At 43.3% G+C, this 23,215-nt stretch overlaps 2 long non-coding RNA genes across 2 annotated transcripts; both read left to right on the top strand.

Annotated features, from left to right (window-relative positions):
• Nucleotides 1-1,763: 1,763 nt before the first annotated feature.
• LOC138581796 (uncharacterized) lies at nucleotides 1,764-2,866 on the top strand. Its single transcript, XR_011304790.1, has 2 exons — nucleotides 1,764-2,040; nucleotides 2,420-2,866. It is a non-coding gene; the product is annotated as an uncharacterized lncRNA (long non-coding RNA).
• Nucleotides 2,867-6,769: 3,903 nt separating this feature from the next.
• LOC138581794 (uncharacterized) lies at nucleotides 6,770-7,872 on the top strand. Its single transcript, XR_011304789.1, has 2 exons — nucleotides 6,770-7,046; nucleotides 7,426-7,872. It is a non-coding gene; the product is annotated as an uncharacterized lncRNA (long non-coding RNA).
• The last annotated feature ends 15,343 nt before the right edge of the window (nucleotides 7,873-23,215 follow it).

Raw genomic sequence — 23,215 nt, 5'->3', positions numbered from 1 at the left:
TGCCATTATTTTCATGGCACTCTTGGAGGAAGAAAAAATCCTGTCAGCATTTAACCCATTTAGGGGCCAAATCAAGGTGTACCGTCGATACATCGACGATATACTTATGATTTGGGAAGGCTCATCAACATCATTGACTTTATTTGTTCAATGGCTTAATGCGGTAGACTTAGATATTCATTTCACTTTTGAATATTCAGTATCTAGAATTCCTTTCTTGGATTTGTCTATTTTTTTCAAAGAAGGGTATCTCTGCACAGAATTACATAGAAAACCCACAGAGAGAAATACCACGTTGAAATATGAGAGCCAACATCCAGCCAGTTTACTTTGTAACTTACCATATGGGATGTTCTTACGGCTACGCCGTAACTGCACAGATATCGCAGATTTTGTCAAACATGCAGCAATTTTGGAAAAAAGACTATTGGAACGGGGATATCCAAAGAAACTTATAAAAAAATCCAAAAAGAGAGCTCGATATATCAACAGAGACCTCTTATTGACACCCAAGCGAGACATTGAAAAGAAAGATGAATTAGTATGTGTCTCAACTTTTTGTCAACACAGTAATGCTATTAGAGGGATCATCTTAAAAAACTGGCGAATTCTTAATACATCAGGAACATCTATACCCAGACCTCTATTTGCTTTCAAAAAAAGTAAAAATTTGAAGCAAAAGATTACTCGTGCCAGTAGAACTTTTCCTAAAGTGCATACAATCCGCGATACCAATTCTAACCCAGTGGTGGGACACTATCCCTGCACTTCATGTGTTGCTTGTAAGTTTTCCAAAAAAACTACGTCATTTGATTCACAGACAAGAAAGTGGACCCTTCGTACCTTTACCACTTGTAAAAGTAAGAATGTCATTTATGCCATTCGTTGCCCATGCCAGTTGTTTTATGTAGGCAAAACAACCAGAGAAGTGAGTACCCGTATTAACGAACATCGTTCAAAGATCAGAACTCGAAACCTCAATGCCCCAATGGTAATCCATTTTGTCGAGATGGGCCATACGGCTGATCAGATGGAATGGTTTTGCATAGAAAAAGTATATGCACAAAACCAACCCCAACTATTAAAAAATTTAGATTACAAGGAACAAATGTGGATATTTAATCTAAAAACATTAACATTGGGCCTTAATACCATGGAACCATGGAATTCGAGTAACTAAATACTACCTGTCATAACATTTTATATATGTCGGGTAGTACACTGGTATACTGCCTAATCACGTGCGTCTTTCATCTGAGAGGGTACGGCCATTTAGAACGTAGGCCAGTTCAGTTTGTGGTCACGTGGTTAATTACGTGATCACATGATGTTTTTCACGCATATATCAATACCCTTGAAACGGTGATACTGTGTTGCACGCCACTTTCAATCGGACCCAGCTGGGATACGGGTGACTAGCTACTGTGAGAACTGGCGAGTTCTTTCGCTTAAGGTAAACATTCTGTCCTGTGGGGGCCTTTCGAATCACGGCGGTTTTCCAAATCGCTTCTTGCCTTTATTGTTTAGAGAAGGGAGCCCTACATCCTTGGCTTTCCGTTAAACCCCATCCGAGTCAAGCAATCTGGAGTCGGAAATATTGAGCAATATTCAAATGCAACCCCTCCCTCTCTCCCCCCCTACCTTTTTGAAATTCTCTAAATAGTAAGCTTTTCAGCAAGCCGTATTTGTTTAGTCACAATTGTGGTATTAATTCATCAATTTATTTTCAATTGGAAGTAATTTACTTTGGGTGTAGCCAATAATATAATTGTAAGAACAATCGGTCTCTCACATACTCAAACTCTTGTGTTGTGTTTAGGCCCATATAACATCAGGTGCAGCCAACCCTGGATCCGGGGAGTCACCTTCAAATTTATGACCGCTGGTTGAACGAGCGTTTGGACATTCTCGAGAAGAACGTTGGCGTCCATACACTTCGCTATCTGCAGGAACTTCTACGGAGAAGCTATTGTTTAATATAAGTGAACACAGCGTACAATTTAAGGAAGAGACGCACAGCCTTCCATTGCATGAATGAAGGTTAGTTAATATTCTTTAGGTTTATCTTAAGTATGTGACTCTCGTGTCCTGTCCGTGGGCCGCTGTAGTGGAGGATCGACATATTGACCTTGTGATATTTATGTGTACATTTGTATATCTGTAGCATTGATTCTGTCTATGGCCTGGCTCTTATCTGCCTCTCGGAGACACCAATACAAGAGGGTAGCACTACTTTCTGCCAGACACCTCAGGTCCATCCTGGAACTTTTCCCGGGTTGGTAGCAGGCTCTTGTATATTATTACCTATTGTTCCACTATAGATATTTTTACTATGGATGTTATATGTTTTTTGTCCAAGTACAAGGGCTTCACACATTGATATGTATTATCTGTGATTTTCTTTCTTTCTTGATGTTAGAATATACTTTTGTTACTCCTGATGAAGACGTCACTACACTAAAGTATATACGTCGAAACCGGTCGAGTTTGGACTAAGATGAGGTCGTGGTTAGAAAACTCTGGGACCCATCTTAATTGCCTAGGCCACTGATGTCATCTGCTGTGGCCCGTCAAATTGATTTCATGTTCTTTCTATAAATCTTTCAGATGAATTAATTATGATGAATTTTCTTATAGATTTTATGTCGTACATTGATTGGTGTTTAGTATGAATGGTTTGTCTAAATGGATGGATGAGGTTGTATGCTTGGATGATTGAATAAGATGATTTTTATTATATAGATGTGTCTTTTTTAATAAAAGTTGTTTCCTGCTATGTAAATTGTTATTACAAGTGCAGATTTAATCATGATTTGTTTGATATATTAAATTAGTATCAGGTTTAATAAAATCCTTGATACCGTTATTTTTGAATTGTTTCCTTTGGATGTCTTTCCGCTATCTAAATCTTAATTAATACTCCAATCCAAAGCGTGGGGTTTCCTGTGTCTTTCAGAGAATACATATTTCCAGCCCTTGGCTGTACAGGTTATATATATACTTTTTAACACTGTAATGTTTTTTCCTATTTAGGATAATTTAACTTTTTTCACATTTATTGCACTGGGTGTGTCAATTTGGTGTACTCCGGACTGGTGGTATTTTCCAGGCCATGGCAGAAACAGATACCATCTCCTTCACGGAGGCACAAATAACAGAACTTATTCAAGGTCCATCATTTTTTGAAAATTTACAATTACCAACATCAAATCAAGGCGCCACGGGAGATGCTCTTCTGAATTTAAAGAAGAAGCAATTCCGCACAGAAATGCACGGTCATATACTTAAGGAATATTTGAGATCTAGTATTATTCCACAAGGCCTGCAGGTTAAAATTATCCCATGTCTTTTCCTGGATGACAACGATTATAAAGTGGCTTTTAGTCAAGTTGCTACCAAATGTAGCCGTGATTTGTTAGTATTAACCATAACCACGGCCCAAAGAGTCAGTGGGAAGATACAAGAAACGCTGTCGGAACAAGAAAAATCTTTTTTGACCAACACTTTGATTGTGGAATCTAAACAAAAGCTTGAACAGATAGAAAAATCTTTTCAGGAATTTAAGAAGCTTACTATTGAAAAAAAGACCAATAAACTTAAAAAGGACATTTCATTATTTAAGAAAGAATTGGTGTATCCCTATCTAGCGGAAGATTTTAACCCTCAGACGGTTTGGAAAACTAACACTAATTGGAATATGGGACCCAATAATACAAATAAAAAAAGATGGGTGACATTTTCAGACACTTCCTCTAGTAATTCAGGTAATGAGGAATTGAACAATCATGCCTCGGGCAATCACCCTTTTCGAGCAAGGGGCGGCCGAAGAGGCCGCAGAAACATCCCCCAAGGTCAAATGACACACAATATGCCGATGCAGAACGCCCCGGGACAAGGGATGATGCACCGGGACTTTCAGACCCGGAATCGAGCATACAGGTGGTAAATGAAACAATGCCAATTTTTAATTTATCCTCCCGTATATTAACACCTGCGGAAACATCAATTCTTAAATGTGGTCTATCTTTTGTTCCGACTCAAAATCCAAGTGCAATGTCTATCATGAGTGAAGTAAAAGGTTTTTTGCGTAAATTAAGGCTAAAGCTTTTCTTTTCGAATAATGTGACCTCTAGGGAATCCAACATCTCAGGCTTCTCTAAACCTTCCACCTTTACCCCCAACTCTAATGATTTGCCTCCAGAGGTCTTGATCTTTGAAAAATTAGTTCTCAAAGAAATAGAGAAAGTTATTGGCCATCCAAGAAATCGACAAGGACCCAATCTGACGCTTTCTGAGTTCGAGGCTATCGAGAGATTAGCCTCGGACCAATCAATAGTTATTAAGGCTGCAGATAAGGGTGGTGGGATAGTTGTTTGGGATGCTGATCGTTATGATCAAGAAGCTCTGAGACTTCTACACATTCCTGGGCACTATTCCAAATTGGTGAAAGATCCATCAGAAATGATTAAGCTAAAGGTACTCAAACTCACTGAAGAAGGAAACCAATCGGGTTTCCTTTCCACTAAAGAGGCTGAATTTATCAACCTGTCGGAAGATCGCATACCTTTATTTTACATTATGCCTAAAATACATAAAGATACTGAGAACCCCCCAGGACGACCTATAGTCTCGGGTTGTGGTTCACTACTGGAACCCCTTTCGAAATACATTGATTTCTTTATTAAACCACTGGCGATGGCCACGCCCACATTTCTTCTTGACTCGAGAGACGTCATCAACCTCGTTGAAACAAAAGCATTTGATCCCAGTACTCAAATTCTAGTAACGCTTGATATTGAAGCGCTTTATACAAATATCCCTCAGGATAGAGCGGTGGAGAGCCTGCGCATAATGCTAGATCGGCGCATACAACCACATTTGGTTCCCACAGAATTCCTATGTAAAGCAGCAGAGCTAGTCCTTAGGAACAGTTTTTTTAAATTCAAGGAGGAATTCTTTTTGCAATGTAAAGGGACAGCGATGGGGTGCACTTTTGCACCAAATCTTGCCATTATTTTCATGGCACTCTTGGAGGAAGAAAAAATCCTGTCAGCATTTAACCCATTTAGGGGCCAAATCAAGGTGTACCGTCGATACATCGACGATATACTTATGATTTGGGAAGGCTCATCAACATCATTGACTTTATTTGTTCAATGGCTTAATGCGGTAGACTTAGATATTCATTTCACTTTTGAATATTCAGTATCTAGAATTCCTTTCTTGGATTTGTCTATTTTTTTCAAAGAAGGGTATCTCTGCACAGAATTACATAGAAAACCCACAGAGAGAAATACCACGTTGAAATATGAGAGCCAACATCCAGCCAGTTTACTTTGTAACTTACCATATGGGATGTTCTTACGGCTACGCCGTAACTGCACAGATATCGCAGATTTTGTCAAACATGCAGCAATTTTGGAAAAAAGACTATTGGAACGGGGATATCCAAAGAAACTTATAAAAAAATCCAAAAAGAGAGCTCGATATATCAACAGAGACCTCTTATTGACACCCAAGCGAGACATTGAAAAGAAAGATGAATTAGTATGTGTCTCAACTTTTTGTCAACACAGTAATGCTATTAGAGGGATCATCTTAAAAAACTGGCGAATTCTTAATACATCAGGAACATCTATACCCAGACCTCTATTTGCTTTCAAAAAAAGTAAAAATTTGAAGCAAAAGATTACTCGTGCCAGTAGAACTTTTCCTAAAGTGCATACAATCCGCGATACCAATTCTAACCCAGTGGTGGGACACTATCCCTGCACTTCATGTGTTGCTTGTAAGTTTTCCAAAAAAACTACGTCATTTGATTCACAGACCAGAAAGTGGACCCTTCGTACCTTTACCACTTGTAAAAGTAAGAATGTCATTTATGCCATTCGTTGCCCAGGCCAGTTGTTTTATGTAGGCAAAACAACCAGAGAAGTGAGTACCCGTATTAACGAACATCGTTCAAAGATCAGAACTCGAAACCTCAATGCCCCAATGGTAATCCATTTTGTCGAGATGGGCCATACGGCTGATCAGATGGAATGGTTTTGCATAGAAAAAGTATATGCACAAAACCAACCCCAACTATTAAAAAATTTAGATTACAAGGAACAAATGTGGATATTTAATCTAAAAACATTAACATTGGGCCTTAATACCATGGAACCATGGAATTCGAGTAACTAAATACTACCTGTCATAACATTTTATATATGTCGGGTAGTACACTGGTATACTGCCTAATCACGTGCGTCTTTCATCTGAGAGGGTACGGCCATTTAGAACGTAGGCCAGTTCAGTTTGTGGTCACGTGGTTAATTACGTGATCACATGATGTTTTTCACGCATATATCAATACCCTTGAAACGGTGATACTGTGTTGCACGCCACTTTCAATCGGACCCAGCTGGGATACGGGTGACTAGCTACTGTGAGAACTGGCGAGTTCTTTCGCTTAAGGTAAACATTCTGTCCTGTGGGGGCCTTTCGAATCACGGCGGTTTTCCAAATCGCTTCTTGCCTTTATTGTTTAGAGAAGGGAGCCCTACATCCTTGGCTTTCCGTTAAACCCCATCCGAGTCAAGCAATCTGGAGTCGGAAATATTGAGCAATATTCAAATGCAACCCCTCCCTCTCTCCCCCCCTACCTTTTTGAAATTCTCTAAATAGTAAGCTTTTCAGCAAGCCGTATTTGTTTAGTCACAATTGTGGTATTAATTCATCAATTTATTTTCAATTGGAAGTAATTTACTTTGGGTGTAGCCAATAATATAATTGTAAGAACAATCGGTCTCTCACATACTCAAACTCTTGTGTTGTGTTTAGGCCCATATAACATCAGGTGCAGCCAACCCTGGATCCGGGGAGTCACCTTCAAATTTATGACCGCTGGTTGAACGAGCGTTTGGACATTCTCGAGAAGAACGTTGGCGTCCATACACTTCGCTATCTGCAGGAACTTCTACGGAGAAGCTATTGTTTAATATAAGTGAACACAGCGTACAATTTAAGGAAGAGACGCACAGCCTTCCATTGCATGAATGAAGGTTAGTTAATATTCTTTAGGTTTATCTTAAGTATGTGACTCTCGTGTCCTGTCCGTGGGCCGCTGTAGTGGAGGATCGACATATTGACCTTGTGATATTTATGTGTACATTTGTATATCTGTAGCATTGATTCTGTCTATGGCCTGGCTCTTATCTGCCTCTCGGAGACACCAATACAAGAGGGTAGCACTACTTTCTGCCAGACACCTCAGGTCCATCCTGGAACTTTTCCCGGGTTGGTAGCAGGCTCTTGTATATTATTACCTATTGTTCCACTATAGATATTTTTACTATGGATGTTATATGTTTTTTGTCCAAGTACAAGGGCTTCACACATTGATATGTATTATCTGTGATTTTCTTTCTTTCTTGATGTTAGAATATACTTTTGTTACTCCTGATGAAGACGTCACTACACTAAAGTATATACGTCGAAACCGGTCGAGTTTGGACTAAGATGAGGTCGTGGTTAGAAAACTCTGGGACCCATCTTAATTGCCTAGGCCACTGATGTCATCTGCTGTGGCCCGTCAAATTGATTTCATGTTCTTTCTATAAATCTTTCAGATGAATTAATTATGATGAATTTTCTTATAGATTTTATGTCGTACATTGATTGGTGTTTAGTATGAATGGTTTGTCTAAATGGATGGATGAGGTTGTATGCTTGGATGATTGAATAAGATGATTTTTATTATATAGATGTGTCTTTTTTAATAAAAGTTGTTTCCTGCTATGTAAATTGTTATTACAAGTGCAGATTTAATCATGATTTGTTTGATATATTAAATTAGTATCAGGTTTAATAAAATCCTTGATACCGTTATTTTTGAATTGTTTCCTTTGGATGTCTTTCCGCTATCTAAATCTTAATTAATACTCCAATCCAAAGCGTGGGGTTTCCTGTGTCTTTCAGAGAATACATCTAACTGGGACAAGACAGCTCCAATTCCGGTGTCGCAGGCATCCGTCTGGACGATAAAGGGTCGGCTGTAGTCAGGCGCACACAACACAGGTGCCCTACACAGACTTTCTTTCAAGCCATCAAAGGCCCTCTGACAGTCTTCGGTCCAATTAACCTTCGTAGGCTGTTTGGGTGAAGTTAGAGTTGTCAGGGGTGCAGCTATGGTTCCATAGTCTGCCATGAAATTGCAATAGTACCCAGTGAGGCCCAAAAAGGCTCTCACCTGGGTTTGAGTAGTGGGAGTCCTCCCAGTTCTGTACATCCTGTACTTTACTGGAGAGAGGTTGGATTTGACCCCCTCCTACCTCATGACCAAGATAGGTAACTTTCCCCTGAGCTATCTGGCACTTGGTGGCCTTGATAGTGAGGTTAGCCCTTTTCAAGGCCTGCAACACCTTATCCAGATGTGTCAAATGCTCTTCCCAGGTGGAACGGTAGACGGCAATGTCGTCTAAGTAAGCCACACAAAAGGCTTGCAGCCCACTGAGCGCATGGTTGACCAATCTCTGGAAGGTGGCAGGGGCATTCTTCAACCCAAAAGGCATGACCCTAAACTGGTAGAGTCCCTCAGGTGTTGAGAAGGCTGTCTTTTCCTTGGCATGGTCCGTCAGAGCTATTTGCCAATAGCCTCAGGTAAGGTCAAAGGTGCTCACAAATTTGGCAGCACCTATGGTGTCCACGAGCTCATCAGCCCTGGGCAATGGGTGCGCGTCAGTTTTGGTGACGGCATTGACTCCTCGGTAGTCCACACAGAACCGCCAATCCTTGGTACCCGCCTGGGAACTTGCCTTGGGGACAAGGACCACTGGACTGGACCAGGGACTGGTTGAGGGTTCAATAACACCCAGATCCAACATCTTGGCGACCTCAGCCTGGATGTGGTTCTTGACGGTATCTGACATACGGTAGCACCTGCTTTTGACAGGCACACTGTCACCAGTGTCAATTTCATGCCTACACCACGGTGTAAGGCCTGGCGTCAGTGAAAACAGAGAGGCATACTGTTGGAGCAAAGCCCTGCAGGCCCTCTGTTGCTCTGTTGTCAAATCCGGAGAGAGATGTACTCCCTCCACTGAGCCATCCTGAGGGTTGCTATGCAGCAAATCAGGAAGGGGCTCACTCTCATCCTCTTCTTGCCCTGAAGCTAGCAAGAGACATGAGACTTCTGCTCGCCGGTGGAAAGGCTTGAGCCTGTTTACATGGAATATCTGAGGGGCTACCCCAGAGGCTCCCATGTCAACCAGATAATTGACTTCGCCCATCTTGGAGATGATCCTGAAGGGTCCAGTCCACTTGTCTGCCAGAGCTCTAGGCTTGGTAGGCTCCATCACAAGGATTTCCTGTCCTGGAGTCCAATCCACTTGCGAGGCTTTAAGGTCATGCCAGTACTTATTCAATTCCTGGCTGGCCTTGAGATTTGCTGTTGCCTGACCCATCATCTGTGTCATCCTCCGTCTGAGGCCTAACACATAGTCCCCCACTTGCTTGGCGGGACCTGGAGGGGTGGCTTCCAAGCCTTCTCTGATCAAGGCGAGGGGCCCCCTCATGGGATGTCCAAAGAGTAACTCAAAGGGGCTGAAACCAACACCCTCTTGAGGTACCTCTCTGTAAGCAAACAGCAGGCATGGCAGGAGGAGATCCCATTTCCTCCTTAGGGGTTCTTCCAAAGCCCCTAGCATGCCCTTGAGAGTTTTATTAAATCTCTCAACCAGACCATTGGTCTGGGGGTGGTAAGAGGTGGAGAACTTGTAGGTTACCCCACACTCTTTCCACATGGTTTTCATGTAACTAGACATGAAGTTGGATCCTCTGTCAGAGACAACCTCCTTGGGGAATCCAACACGGGTGAAAATGCCCAGGAGAGCCCTGGCAACCACCTTGGCAGTAACAGTCCGAAGGGGTATTGCCTCAGGGTACCTGGTGGCATGATCTACCAAGACCAGGATGAACCGATGTCCACCTGAAGTGGGAGGGTCAAGGGGACCGACGATGTCGATGCCCACCCTCTCAAATGGTGTGCCAACCACTGGCAATGGCTGCAGTGGGGCAATGACTCTGCCTCCAGTCTTGCCAGACAACTGACAAGTTGGGCAGGTCCTGCATTGGGACTCCACCTCTACTCCCATCCGTGGCCAGTAGAAATGGGCAGAGAGCCTCTGCTTAGTCTTCTTGGTCCCAAGATGACCAGCCAAGGGCACCTCATGCGCCAACTGCAGTAGGAAGGGCCTGTAAACCTGGGGTACCACCAACCTCTTGAGGGCACCAGGTTCATGCTTAGTGGGCTCACTAACAAGGAGCTCACCCCCCCAATAAATCCGGAATGTCCTAGGCACTTCTCCTTGTGCCTGGGACAGGGCCTGTTTCCTCAGTCCCTCGAGAGAGTGGCACTCTCTCTGTCCCTTACAGAAGTCTGCCCGGGAGGGTCCCCCTTCAGCTAACAAGCATTGAAGGTCGGGATGATCCTCGGTTGAGAACCTCTCCCACAGGAGAGTCTTCTGTCTCTTCTCCCACAGGAGTTGAGTTTGGGTTTTCCACTGGACCCAGCCCGTCCAGAGCATGGATCCCAATGGGTGCTGTCGGAACAGCAGGAAGAGAAGGTGTTCCCTCCACAGAGGTGGCCTTCTTGGTCTTCCTTCTTCTTGACTTCGGCCTCGCCTTTGGCTCGGGTACCTGACCCACAGCCAGACCCGGTGTCACCTGTGACCTAGTGACTGCAGCAGCAGTCATGGGAAGACCATCCGAGATCAACCCCAACTCTACTAGATCATTTCCTAACAGAATGTTAGCAGGGACATTGTCCTGAACCAGGACAGGAAGCTTTGCTGTCTTGTCTCCAATCATGAGTGTGACTAAGGCTACAGGTGATAATTTGGGAGGCCCACCAGCTAACCTGGTGGTTTGCAGAGGAGCACCTTCATAGTCCTCTGGCTTGAGCAGGGTCCTGTCCACCACTGTTATGCTTGCCCCAGTGTCTCTCAAACCAGTAGAAGGCTGGCCATTCAAGAGGACACTTCTCAAAAACCTACGGGTGTTCTGTGGGATAGTCGCCAGTACTTCTGCATACTGGTCCCAGGCCCCAAGGGACACTAAGGAAATCTCTACTGGAGCACCAAAGGTGATCCCGGTAGAGGAGGGGAGGACAGTGGCCTCCACCTCAGACACGGGGTAAGGGTAGGTCAGGCTGACAGCCTGTGCTCCAAGTGCCTTACCTTTACACTTGGGGTCACCCCTTTTGTGATCCAGAGCCCCACAGTCCCAACAAGCGCCAGGAGTGCGGGGTACGGTACTGGAACCACCGGGAGCCTGCTTTGCAGCAGGTGGACCACTACTCTTATTCCCACCCACAGATGACTTATCCCCACTAGATTTTTGGGTCTTGGGAGAGGAAGGTTTAGGTTTACCCGACTGTGACTGCTTGTGGGACTCCTCAGCTTTCTGAGAGGCCCCCTTTTCTTTGTCCTTGTCCTTCCCACTGGAGTCCTTAGGGGACACCCGGTGGGAGACCCACTTGTCAGCCAACCTAGCCAGCTTAAAGGGGTCCAAAATGTTCTGGTCAGCCACATACTGACGCAGCTCTGGTGAACAGGCTTCAGAAAAATGCTCAAAAAACAAGAGGTGGGACAATTCAACAAAAGTCTTAACCTTGTATCCATCGATCCACCCCATCATGTTCATGTGCGCAGCACTCACCCAGTCAACCCAAGACACATTCTCTCTTTTCTTAAAATCCCTGAACCTTCTAAGGTATTGGATAGGTGTCTTGCCAAACTTGGCAATCAAAGCAGACTTCATACACTCATACTGACCCCTTTATTCCACACTCAGCTTCAGAATACAGTCATATCCAGTTTGAGGCACTCTGCTTAACAAACACTTAGCCCAATCTCTTTTATCAACATCATGAATCGCACAAGCCATTTCAAACGCTTCAATCCATTGGAGGATATCTGAACCCTCCACAAATACACCAACCAAATCTTTCATAAACTTGGTGGCTGGGGACCTGACACTTTCACTGGTTTTAACTGAAGTCTCCACTCTAGCTTTCTCTAGCTGGATTCTCTGACATTCAGTGTCCTGGCTCTTGAGTTCAAGGTCCTTATTCTTGAGTTCAAGATCCCTATTCTTGAGCTCCACTTGTTGAGCCAACTCCTCTTTCTTAAGTTCAGCATCTATTTCCAACTTGCGGTATTCAAAGGCCAATTTCATCCTTAATAACTCAAGCTCCAAGGAATTGCTGGGGTTTGGAACAGAGGCAGCAGGAATGGCGGCATTCCCAGAAACGGATTCAGCAGAAACCCCAGGGGCAGAGTCCTCATTGGTTGCATTCCCCCCCTCATCAAGAGTTTCACCATCAGTCTGGTAGTCCACCAGGGCAGCTATCAGCTCAGCCCTAGACTTATCCACAAAGTCTAACTCCCTGGCTTCACAAGCACTCTGGAGAGCCTCCAAGCTCATCCGAGTCAATTTGCCATTTGCAATAGACTCCATTGTTTGTAATGCAGTTATCTTGTACACAACTAAACCTTAATTTAATAAAGTGCGGATATCCTTTGTAAGTGGCACGGTTATACACTGATTCTTAAAACCATAAGCATCCCACCGCTGCCACCAGCTGTAAAGAAAGACCGGTGGGGGGTGTCTGTACTTCTGCTCTCTATATGGTAGAAGAGAGGCACAGAGGACCCCAGCCAAGATTCTCTAGTACGGTAGCAACGGACGAGCAATCAAGGCCTAGCTTCTCAGGAGGTGATGCAGGCTGGTTCTTAAGTACAGTGTACCCCAAGCCCCCACAAAGGAATGTCCACACACTGTATTGGTTAGAACACAGTCTTTATATAATCAATATTCAAGGTTATGTACACTTATCATAATAACTCACTTTGTACTCAGGAAAATCAACAATGGCAAATAAATACAATTCTAAAGTGGTACCACCCTTTGTATTAGATCTCATTAAAGTGCATCAACAATACTGTAACAATGTCACACAGATCAATAGAGTGAAACCAGCAATAGAGAGAGGAGAGAAAATAAGATGGTTGAGCAATAGGCAGAATACTGGCCCCTACCACTAGACACAGTTCTGTGTGGAGATCCCCCCACCTGGGCAACCTGTAAAATAAGGATATAGCACAAGCCCAGTCCATATATTGTTCTGCAAGTCTTATTTCCTCCTATAATGTTTTTACCCCCCCAATGTACCTGGTGGAGTCGAGTTCTTCGAAGAGGCGTCGACAGATCCTTCTTGATCGACCCCCTTTCAAGCGGGAGTCACGGATCGTCGAGAGGCGTCGAGAAGCGTCGAGGAACTCGGTGTTCGGCGACGGGGAATCGACGGCCCTTCTTGAATGCCTTCCCTTTCAAGCGGGAGACACGGGGCGTCGAACGTCCGTCGACAAACAAGGTAGAACGGCGTCGATGAGGTGGCAGCTTCGTCCGAGCGGTGCTCGTCGGCGTCGGAGCGTCGGCGTCCTGCAAGGCAGAGGCGTGCGGGGCACCTCGGTGACAATAGTTCTGGACCGCAAAGATTGTGGAGACGGAGGCCCAGCAAGGGCGTCGAGTCGTTCGGGTCTTTGTGGTCTTCGGGTGGCGGGAAACCCACCGGCAGGTTTCTCCTCGGCGCGTTGGTCGTCCACGACTTTCTCCGGCAGGATAAAGCGGTAGACGGTGCGGACAAGGGAGTCCTTCGATTCGAATGTTCTTAGGCAAAGGAGCGGACGGCTCCGGTCGTCGGCGGCACGGCGTCAAGTGGTTCCCACGGCTGGGCAACACAACTTCGACGGGCCTCCAGCGGTTACACAAACCTGCGAACCCTGGTCGACGGCAATGGACTTCGACGGCGTCGATGTCCGGGTGCTTCACTTCGATCTCCTCGGCGGTCCCGTCTCGGGTCGGCAGCCTTTCGAGGGTCTGTCTTCCAGGGCGCTTCGGCAAAGATGGAGCGGTGCTCGATGGTCCCTCGGAGCACGGGAAGAGGGCGCCTTACCAGGTCCTCTCTCGGGTCAGTCTTCGATGATTTCGGCAGCCTTCGGATCGGTCGAAGCAAATGCCACAGCAAGTCTTCTTCTTCCAGCTGGACGTCGAGGATCAGCAGTTCCAGTTACTCTTAGAGTGGAGACTCAGCCCCAGAACGCTTCTGAACGTTTCTGAACGTTCCCTGAACCCCTCTATCAGTGGTGAGAGGTCCCCAGATATACTATTCTGTCTCTCATCCACACTGCTGGCACACACTCAGCAGCCAATCAGACAGAAGGGCATTCATGCAGTCAGTCAGCCAATCAGGCACACAGTGCATTCAGGCCATACTCCTCCCTTTCAGACACTCACAACAAGGAATGTGGATTGGGACAAGTACCCAGCCATTCAACACTACACACTGCATTCAGGCTAGTTTCGGGCAGGGCTGTCTCAGTCTTTGTCTCTCATGCCAGAAACCAGACAACCACAACAAGGAGTGTATATTGGTCACACACCCCATTCACCCAGGTCCCACCCACAGGAGGTACCCACAACATACAGTCACTGGGAAGGCTCCAGTCAGTCTAGCTGGGCCTTCACAACAACACCATATATAGAACTTCCACCCAACAGCCAGTCAGGGGGAAGGGACAGAGTCAGGGCTTCCCAGGACTTTGGGAAAACAAGGTAATAGGCAATAGAAAGCAAGAGGCCACAGGGGCCATCTTGTTTCCTATCAGGAATCAACTGATCCCCATGGCAGGGCCTGGGTATCCCAAAATGGAGGACACCCAGAGCACCTGTCAAATTCAGCATTTAGCTGCCACCAGCCCATACCCTGCTCTGTGGGCCACCCACAGGTGCCCAAAAACATACACTAGGGGCACAGGGTTGTACCCCTACCCATGGGTGCCATAAGGGTATCCCATGGGTCTGTTCACCAAACCAAAAGAGAGAGCTGCACTGCCAGGAGTCCCACATGGACTCCTGGGCAGAAAACATGACCGATCACACGATAAAAAGCAGTAAAGGACAAGGATTCAGAGGCCCTGTCACTCTGATGCATTTCCAGCATCACAACGGTGCAGTCTGTAAATCCAACATGGCATCAGTTTGAAAAGTTTTGACACATCTCACATTTTTAATTGACCAATCAGCATGCGCGTTTGATGTCCGTGAATGTCCCGTGGAACTCTGATTGGTCCAGATGTGTTCACAGACAACGAATCAGGAAATGAGTCTGTGAACCAGACGCAGATATCACAATTCTGTTTTTACCTACTTTTGGCAATTAAAAAAAACCTCTTGGACAGATTTACACCAAATTTGGAAAAGCACACTCTCGGGACGAGGCCGCTGCTCCCTGCATAAGTTTGGTGCAAACCAGTCACACGGTATGGGATGTAGGCGTGAGCAATCTTTTTTCTCCATTATGTCTATGAGAATTTCAAAAGTTTTGGGACCCCCCCCTATAAGTTTATCCCCACCCTGATGAAACCACACCAAAGTCTGCAAAATCATTCTGAGGTGGCCATATACTTCTTTTGCAAAGATTGGTGCAGATTCATCGAACAGCCCAAAGTTATAAGTCGCCCAATAATTGCTCTTCCTATGAGTTGAGCAACTTAACCATAACTACACGGCCGCTGCGGCAGGCTGTGTAATATGTATGAATTAGAGGGCCTGTGGTAGCGGCGCTGTAGTTATGGTTAAGTTGCTCAACTCATAGGACAAACACTTTCTGCGAGGCTTATAACTTTGTTCCCCCTGGACGAATGCTCATCAAACTTTGCAAAAAATTATTATATGGCCCGGTCTAAATCTTTTGGGCAAGTTTGGTGAGGTTTCATTAAGGGGAGGCAAAGTTATATGGGGTTCACAAAAATTTTCGTTTTTCCATCCACGCAGGAGTGGCGGCTTGGTCCCGAAAGCGAGCTTTTGTAAATTTGGAATAAATCCGTCTAGTTGTTTTCTTTAAAATGGGAGAAATGTAGGTAAGAATAAAAAAATTGGTGATATCTGGGTTCGGTCCACAGACACACTTCCCTGTTCGCTCTGCGGACAGGCTTCCGATTGGTCTAGGGGCGGTGTGATGTCTGTGGACACCCAACATGCTCGCTGATTGGTTGCTGAAAAGTGTGATGTGCATCATATTTTTCCAAAATGCCCGCCATGTTTGTCATATTTGTCTGAAATGCCCGCCATGTTCTATCTACCGATATCCGCAGCTGTCCGCGGACAGTGCAGAGGGGAACAGGGCTGGGAAACATATTTTGGGTCATTTGGTGTTGGAAAGAGTGATTGGGAGGGGTGGGGGAGTGAATGAAAGATGTTATGGGGCTATTTCTTTAGGTGGAAGAGGGTGTGTGGGGCGCAGCAGTCCGTGGATATCATGGTAGTCCGTGGACAGAGTCTTGGGCAGCCAGCTTATCTGGCGACTGCAGGCAGGTTTTATTAGATGTTTGAATAGGTTAAAAATAGACCATGCACCCAAGAATCTAGGCACTGGCACAACCACCACAGTATAATATGACCATGCAACCAAGAATCTGGCCAAGACAATTGTAATAGTAAGTGTTCAGTGGGCAGTTGGAGAAACATGCTTGGGGTTATTTGGTGATCACAAGAGGGCTTGTTAGAGTAGGGAAGTGCAATCTAGATGATATGGCAATATTGCCATTGGTGCAAAATAGTGTTGGTGGTGTATTTTGATGTCGGCAGATGGCCATAATCTTGGGTGCATGACCGTATTATGCTGTGGTGGTTTATTCCTGTTGGTGTATTCTAGCTATTTTGCTGTTCAAAAGTAGTATTTGAGTAGTATGGCTGCAGTTAGATACCAGGTAGAGTATTCTAACTGTTGATAGTTTTACATGTTAATGATTAAAGATTGTAGACCCTCATAATCAGTACATATTAAGTACTGTGTGTGAAACAACATTAGTGTGTGTGTTGCACAGTTGTTGTTTCTGTTTACATAATCCATGGGTAATTGGTGAAAAATTCTATATAGCATTACCAAAAATGTACTGTATTTACATCTGTTGGCATATTGAAACTGTTTTCCATTTCACAAACAGCATTGTAGCACTATGGATGTAATTAGATACCAGTTGGCATATTCTTTTTATAGTTTTTAGGGTATTTTTGAAGCAGTTGGATACCTTTTGGTGTCTAAAGTGCACTAACTTATGATAGTTTTGCACGTCAGTGGCTAAATGTAGGTTTAAGGAATATTAAGTAGGTATTTGTTAGATTTGCTGGTAATCTATGTTTTAGAGAAATTAAACTGTCATTGCATTCAAACCAACCACATCTTTTTTTAATGTATGTAGTATAGTGAAATACAGTGGTTGGGGCACCAGTGTGGTATATTATACCTAGTGTTGTGAAGGTGTTCTTTCCAAGAGATAATTGACCTTATGTGAAGCTACTAAGCTTGCAGTTGTTTTTGGTACCATCTATGTTGTACCTTAAAACATTACTATGACATATTGGCTATGTGAGTATATGTGTAAGGTGGAACTATTGTCTGAATTGCAAACAGTGCATAATATGCCATGATTTGCATTTTGCACCAGCTGATGAAATGGAATGGATTCACAATTAGGTATAGATACATACAAAAATTGTTAATTCGGGACCTGCTCTTGTGCAACATTGTTGCAGAGCGTGCAACCAGACACATGTGTATGAAATATGGAAGATTTCATTTATAGGTATATTTTTGCTTTCTAGTACTTGCACTAAGTACATTAGACATTCTTGTGGATCTTCCTGTGTGTTTATGGTGAATCTTACCATTCCTGCACATTAGTCCAATTCTTGCCTTATTCCTGAGGCACTGTAAGTGTTGTCAGGATTATTTGTTGCATTTCTATGAAGGACGAGCATTTCCAAACACAACTAGTCTGAGCCATTCAAATAAATGTTTTGAAAATTTGGCAATTGTAACAGAAGATTGATTACTACATTTGCAGAGCAATTTACACCAGTTGTGTTGGAAAATGTAAATGGACCGGAGAGTTCTGGCTCTGTGTCATCTGCGGGACCTCCACTTGTTTTTTTAGAAGACATATTTCTCTTTGTTTCTGCTGATAGATATGCATGTGCATTTGCCCTAAATAGTTTTGTGGTTGTACCACTTGATGGAGTAGCAGTTGTTTTTAGTTTCTTTGGTGGTGTGGTTGGGAGATCTCTTATAAGTTCTGTTTGCCTTACTTTTCATTTTAAAAGTTTACCTTTTTCAGGAACAGGGTACATATCGAGATGGTGTGTGTAGAGTGCACGTCGTCTGTTGTACTCTACGATGCAAGGAATGTCAGCCTTGACTTTGTTTGCATCAAAATGTACTAGAAATAGTCCTTGCAGTGTACGTAGATGTGACAATGCTACATAACTCATACCTTCTTTAAAGACTGTGCTGCCAATGTCAACCAATGCCTGATCTAGGGTTAGACCTTGTGATTTGTGAATAGTGACTGCATATGCAAGAGACAGAGAAAATTGTTCTCTGCGTACATACATGTCTTTGAAAAGAAGGAATTGTGCTGTTGAGTGTCCTATCCTTTTAACTTCTGAAAGTTTGTTAAAGTGGATGTTGACAAACTGAATGTGGAGATACATTGTTCTAAGCTATTAATCATGCTGTTGCTTGTTGACACATAGGGAGCTAATATGCACTATTGGTTGCATTTATTTTTTTAACATTGTCTCATTGAATTGTGCACAGCTTGCTCGGGTTGGCATTAAGGACATACATTTTACATTTGTTTGTGCTAGTGGTTCCATGATGTCAGGAGCAGATGTGTCATGCCCATATAGCTCATGGGCTGAGTCTACTATTTAAGATAGATTGTGCATCTTTAGAAAGAAGACCAGTCCTAATGCTTTTTAAAATGTTAGCATAGGTGAGGTCTGCAGACTGATGCATGTTTTGAGTTAGTTCTCTATATTGGAAATGTTGCCAGAGATTTACATTTCCTATGCTGCCAAGTGTGTTGCGGCATAGTTTTTGTCCTAAGTATAGGTTAACCTTTCACTGGTGTTAATTGTAGGAGATCTCCCAAAAAAATAATGTGTTTTCCTTGAAAGAGTTCTTCACAGTCTGTTTTAAGGACTTCTTGTAATCTGAGGTGAATTAAAGCCAACATTAGGTCAGACACCATTCCCACCTCATCTATTAGGAGCATTGTCATTTGTTTCAGAATTGTGCATAGATCAGTAGCAGCTTCTGTTGATAGTTTGTAGCACTCTAATTTGTTTTGGTGTTCTAATGGAAGGAGCAGTAGTCAGTGTAAATTAACACCTCCTATGTTGTAGGTACCTATAGCTGTGGGGGCTGTTACAAAGGCAGAAAGGTTGTTGTTTGTTAAGTTTTGTAGGAATTTGCTGATGATTTTTATTAAGGTTTGTTTGTCTGACCCAGCTTGACCACTTACATAGAAGAGCACAGGTTTATAATTTTGACAGCTACAAGTTTTACTTTCGTGTTGCAAACCATATTGAATTTCTTTAGTCACTTCTAGGAAAATGCTAAATTGCTCATCATTTAGTTGCGATTTCAGCAGTGCCAGGTTTTCTTCTGATTGCTCATATTGATACATGGTGTTTTCTACATGGGTCATGGCTAATTCTGCTTCATTAACTATGAGTGGCTCTCCAATTGATTATTGGCTTCCTGTTACAGAAGGTTGACTGCCCTTAGGAGTGTCTTCATTTAGTGGTGCTTTGCTAATGACTCCAATCAAGCATTCCCACTAAGTCAGGGCCTTGTCTGGGATTGCTCAAGGGAAGCCCTTATTTATATAATTTTATGACAAGTTATAATCTGGATGATGAACCCTTGTATAACGCCTCTCTCTTAGAATCCCCCTGACCCCAGTGAGCCAAGAAGTAGGTTTGTTTTGCAAATTAAAAAGGTTTATTTGAAAAATTAAACAATACATATATATCACACTTTTATAAATAAATTGAAAATTGATAGCACACTTGTGAATATGAGCAGTAATCAGCAATAGGTAATCCTACAGTAGCACAGTTCTTGGTTACTTATGAATAAGAACAGAGGACTAAGGTAGCAGAGAATGCTTTATATGGTTCAAGGAAATGCAAGGTGGGACAGAATGCAACACAGAAATAATTTGATATGATTCAACAAGAGATAATGTGATCACTTTTTCTTTTAACAATTCACTCCCCCCCTTTTATGCAATATAAGGAAATGGAAGGAGAGCACACAGTCTTCAAGAATACCAACAAAAATGCAATACAAAGTTCCAATTCCCCCCTAGCAAGCTGAGAGCACCAGGGATGATTTTTAAACACAAGCGAAATACTTTAATGTGGTTTGCAATGAAGTAAAAATATGCTAAAACTGCTTTTTATTCCCTATAGGAGGTTCAAGGTGAGTGAGAGGTACTTTAAATCAGTTCAGGCCAGCCCTATCAATGATTCAGGGATGGTTATCAGGTTGAAAATGGAATTCCGTAATGGAAGCAAAAGGCAAATATTTTTACACGTGGCTGAAATGAAGCAAAATGTCAAATCGTGGCAATTTAGCGCGTGCGGCGAGCGCAATTACGGAGGAACTATTAAAAACAATAACAACTATAAAACAAAACTATAAAACAAAAGTTAAATCTCGCTTCTATCACTAACGGTTCAAGAGATACGGACGATTTTATGAAGGTTTTTCAGAAATGAAATAATGATTCAAAATGGTAAATTACACTTTTACAGGTTTAAAATCGGAGAAGGGACACACGATTCTATGATGCAGTTCTGGACACGTTCAAATGTTTTGAATCAGATTAATTTAAGCTAAGAGATTGGTTTTGCACAGTTCTGGCTAAGTACTCACACTATGAATTTGAAATAGGCCGTCAGGGTCTGGTCAGCAGGTTGGACTGGACTCCGGGCGGGTGGTTCTGAAGTCACAGCTCCCTGGTTCAGCTCTGCTCTGCACTTCACCGCGGACTGGATCTCTGGTTCTGGTCTCTCTGGTTCTAATCTGGTCTGTGGTTCTGCTGTCAGCACTTCTTTCTGGGTCTGCTACCGGTTCAAGCAAAAGTTCTTGGCAAAGAATTCAACAGCTCGTCCGGCTGTAGAATAGTTTGGTTGGATTGCTGGATTCTGAAGGCCTGCTGAAAAAGGATTTAGCTGGTGGTCCAGGCCTCTCTGTTTTAAGTTCTGGAGTGAAGTTCTGGAGTGAAGTTCTGGAGTTCTCCGTCAGCATGCTGCGCAGGAATTCAGTTGAAGGTTGGAAAATGAATGTCCCTGTCTGGCTTCCAGTGGCTCTTTTTATGTGTTTTGAAAATGGGTGTGGATGCTAATTTTCTTTGCCCAACCCACTCACGATTTGATAGGTCAAGGATTTCTCTTTGACCTGATTTGAGAAGGGAGCAGTGAGTCAGGGTGAGTCAGAGTCTTACAGTCTATTGAAGAAACGCCCTTTTGCTTTTACCTTAGAAAATCCTTTTCATAACTAAACATATTTCCCAGATACACAAGTGGTTGACATTACATGAACAGATTGCAGATGACTTAAGGTACATTCTTGTTCAACTCTGATCTTCCTAAGAGCTTGCATTCAAAAATGACAATTTATTTTCATTTTTAGTTGGTTTACCGATATCAGACGTTTACCAAAAATGGCACAAATGTACACCGCCTTTCTACACATATTCCAGTAAATTTTCATTTTTCTAGCGTGAACCCCGTGTCTGCAATCTCCATAATTCATGGGGTTTTGCCTCAGAACATGGTACAGAGTTCTAACACCTCTTAACATGTGCACAGAAAAATCACAAGAATAATTATATTAATTATATAATTTTGACAAGTCCGTACTATGAATTTTCCATCTTTTTAAAAATATGCTCCATCCCAGAGGGGTGTGGTTTCCCAAAGCACATGGTGGAATTTCTGGTTTGTCCACTTCCTCCAACTCAAGTTGCTCACGGATGCAGCGCCCCTCCCATTTCCTTCCAAGAGGAAGCCATTTACGACCCCCTTAATTTAACATTTGCCTGGGCCATGAAAGGCTCATTGTTCAGTTTCCTGCAGTCCCCAGGTGCCACTCCCCTAATTCAATCAGAGAGGTGTCATCTCCTTTTGGCAGGGGCAGCAGAATGCAGCCAGGCCTGGGAACACAGCTGCTGATCAAGTTTCAACTCCTGTCGGGGGTAGTTGTCAGGCAGAATTCAATCTCTTTAAGCCAGGCTTCAGCTAAATGTCACTTTGGTTCCCAGTTTTCTACATTCAAACCAAACTTGCAATTTTTACACATGCAGCTAGAACACTGATTCTAAGTTCAAAACTATGACATTTAAACAATTGCAACCTATGTGACACTCAAAAGTAGGTCACTGATTTATTCTAAACATTTCGATTTTAGTGGCTTTAAACCCAAATTCACTGAAGCTGCTGACATCCCCAGCTATTTTCAATACATACATTAGACAATTACTTCCTTCCCGTCATTTCAGAATATAGTTTTACATTGTATCCACCTCTTAGCAAGTCTTTCTTTGGCCTGGTTTGGGTTCATTTGTTCAGTTTTACACAAGTGTCTGGTGGTTTTAAAACGCTGGCTTTCTGGTAGTGGTGAGCACCAGTATTGCACCCATTTTTTACATTAATAACAACAGATTTTGAACAACACCATATTCCTTAGCACTGATTTCTCTCATGGCGCTTCTGGCCCCTCACGCTCACACCGGTGGGTGGCAGGTCAGGCGACCGTTTTGGTGTGCGCACAAACTGTGCGGTTTTCCTGGATTTTGGCGCAAATGTGGGTTTTCCGCCATCTTGGATTTTCTAAGCCCACAGCACCAAATGTTGTAGCATAATAACTTGAACGTGGATCAAGACACCCAACAGCTTGAACTTCTTCCTCTTGTTAGCGTACATTGCCCAACCTGTTTTTGTATTGCTTGAAATTGACATTTATTATACTGCTTTCATTTGAATTGAATGCAGCTTCAAATGAGCCATGGGTGCCTAATAAATCTTCTTTTCTCCATGGTTTAAAAAGTTGCAGTAGGGCCATGTAGTAAGGTTCTCTATGTTGAGGAGTTTTAAATGATAATTTCATATGATTAATTAGGCTGGATTTGATAAGTTTGACGAGGCTCCCTTCACAACTTATGACCATGTATTTTCCACTTTAGTCATCTGGTTTAACATTATTCCTGTAGGAGAAATTGTGGGTTATGTGGTATAGGCACATATTTTCCAAAGC

Source organism: Ambystoma mexicanum, chromosome 3q (assembly GCF_040938575.1).
Source record: "Ambystoma mexicanum isolate Mex_15411 chromosome 3q, UKY_AmexF1_1, whole genome shotgun sequence".
NCBI classification, from domain to species: domain Eukaryota; kingdom Metazoa; phylum Chordata; class Amphibia; order Caudata; family Ambystomatidae; genus Ambystoma; species Ambystoma mexicanum.
The sequence above is the reverse complement of the archived record's forward strand: the minus strand, read 5'-3'. Positions and strand labels throughout refer to the sequence as shown.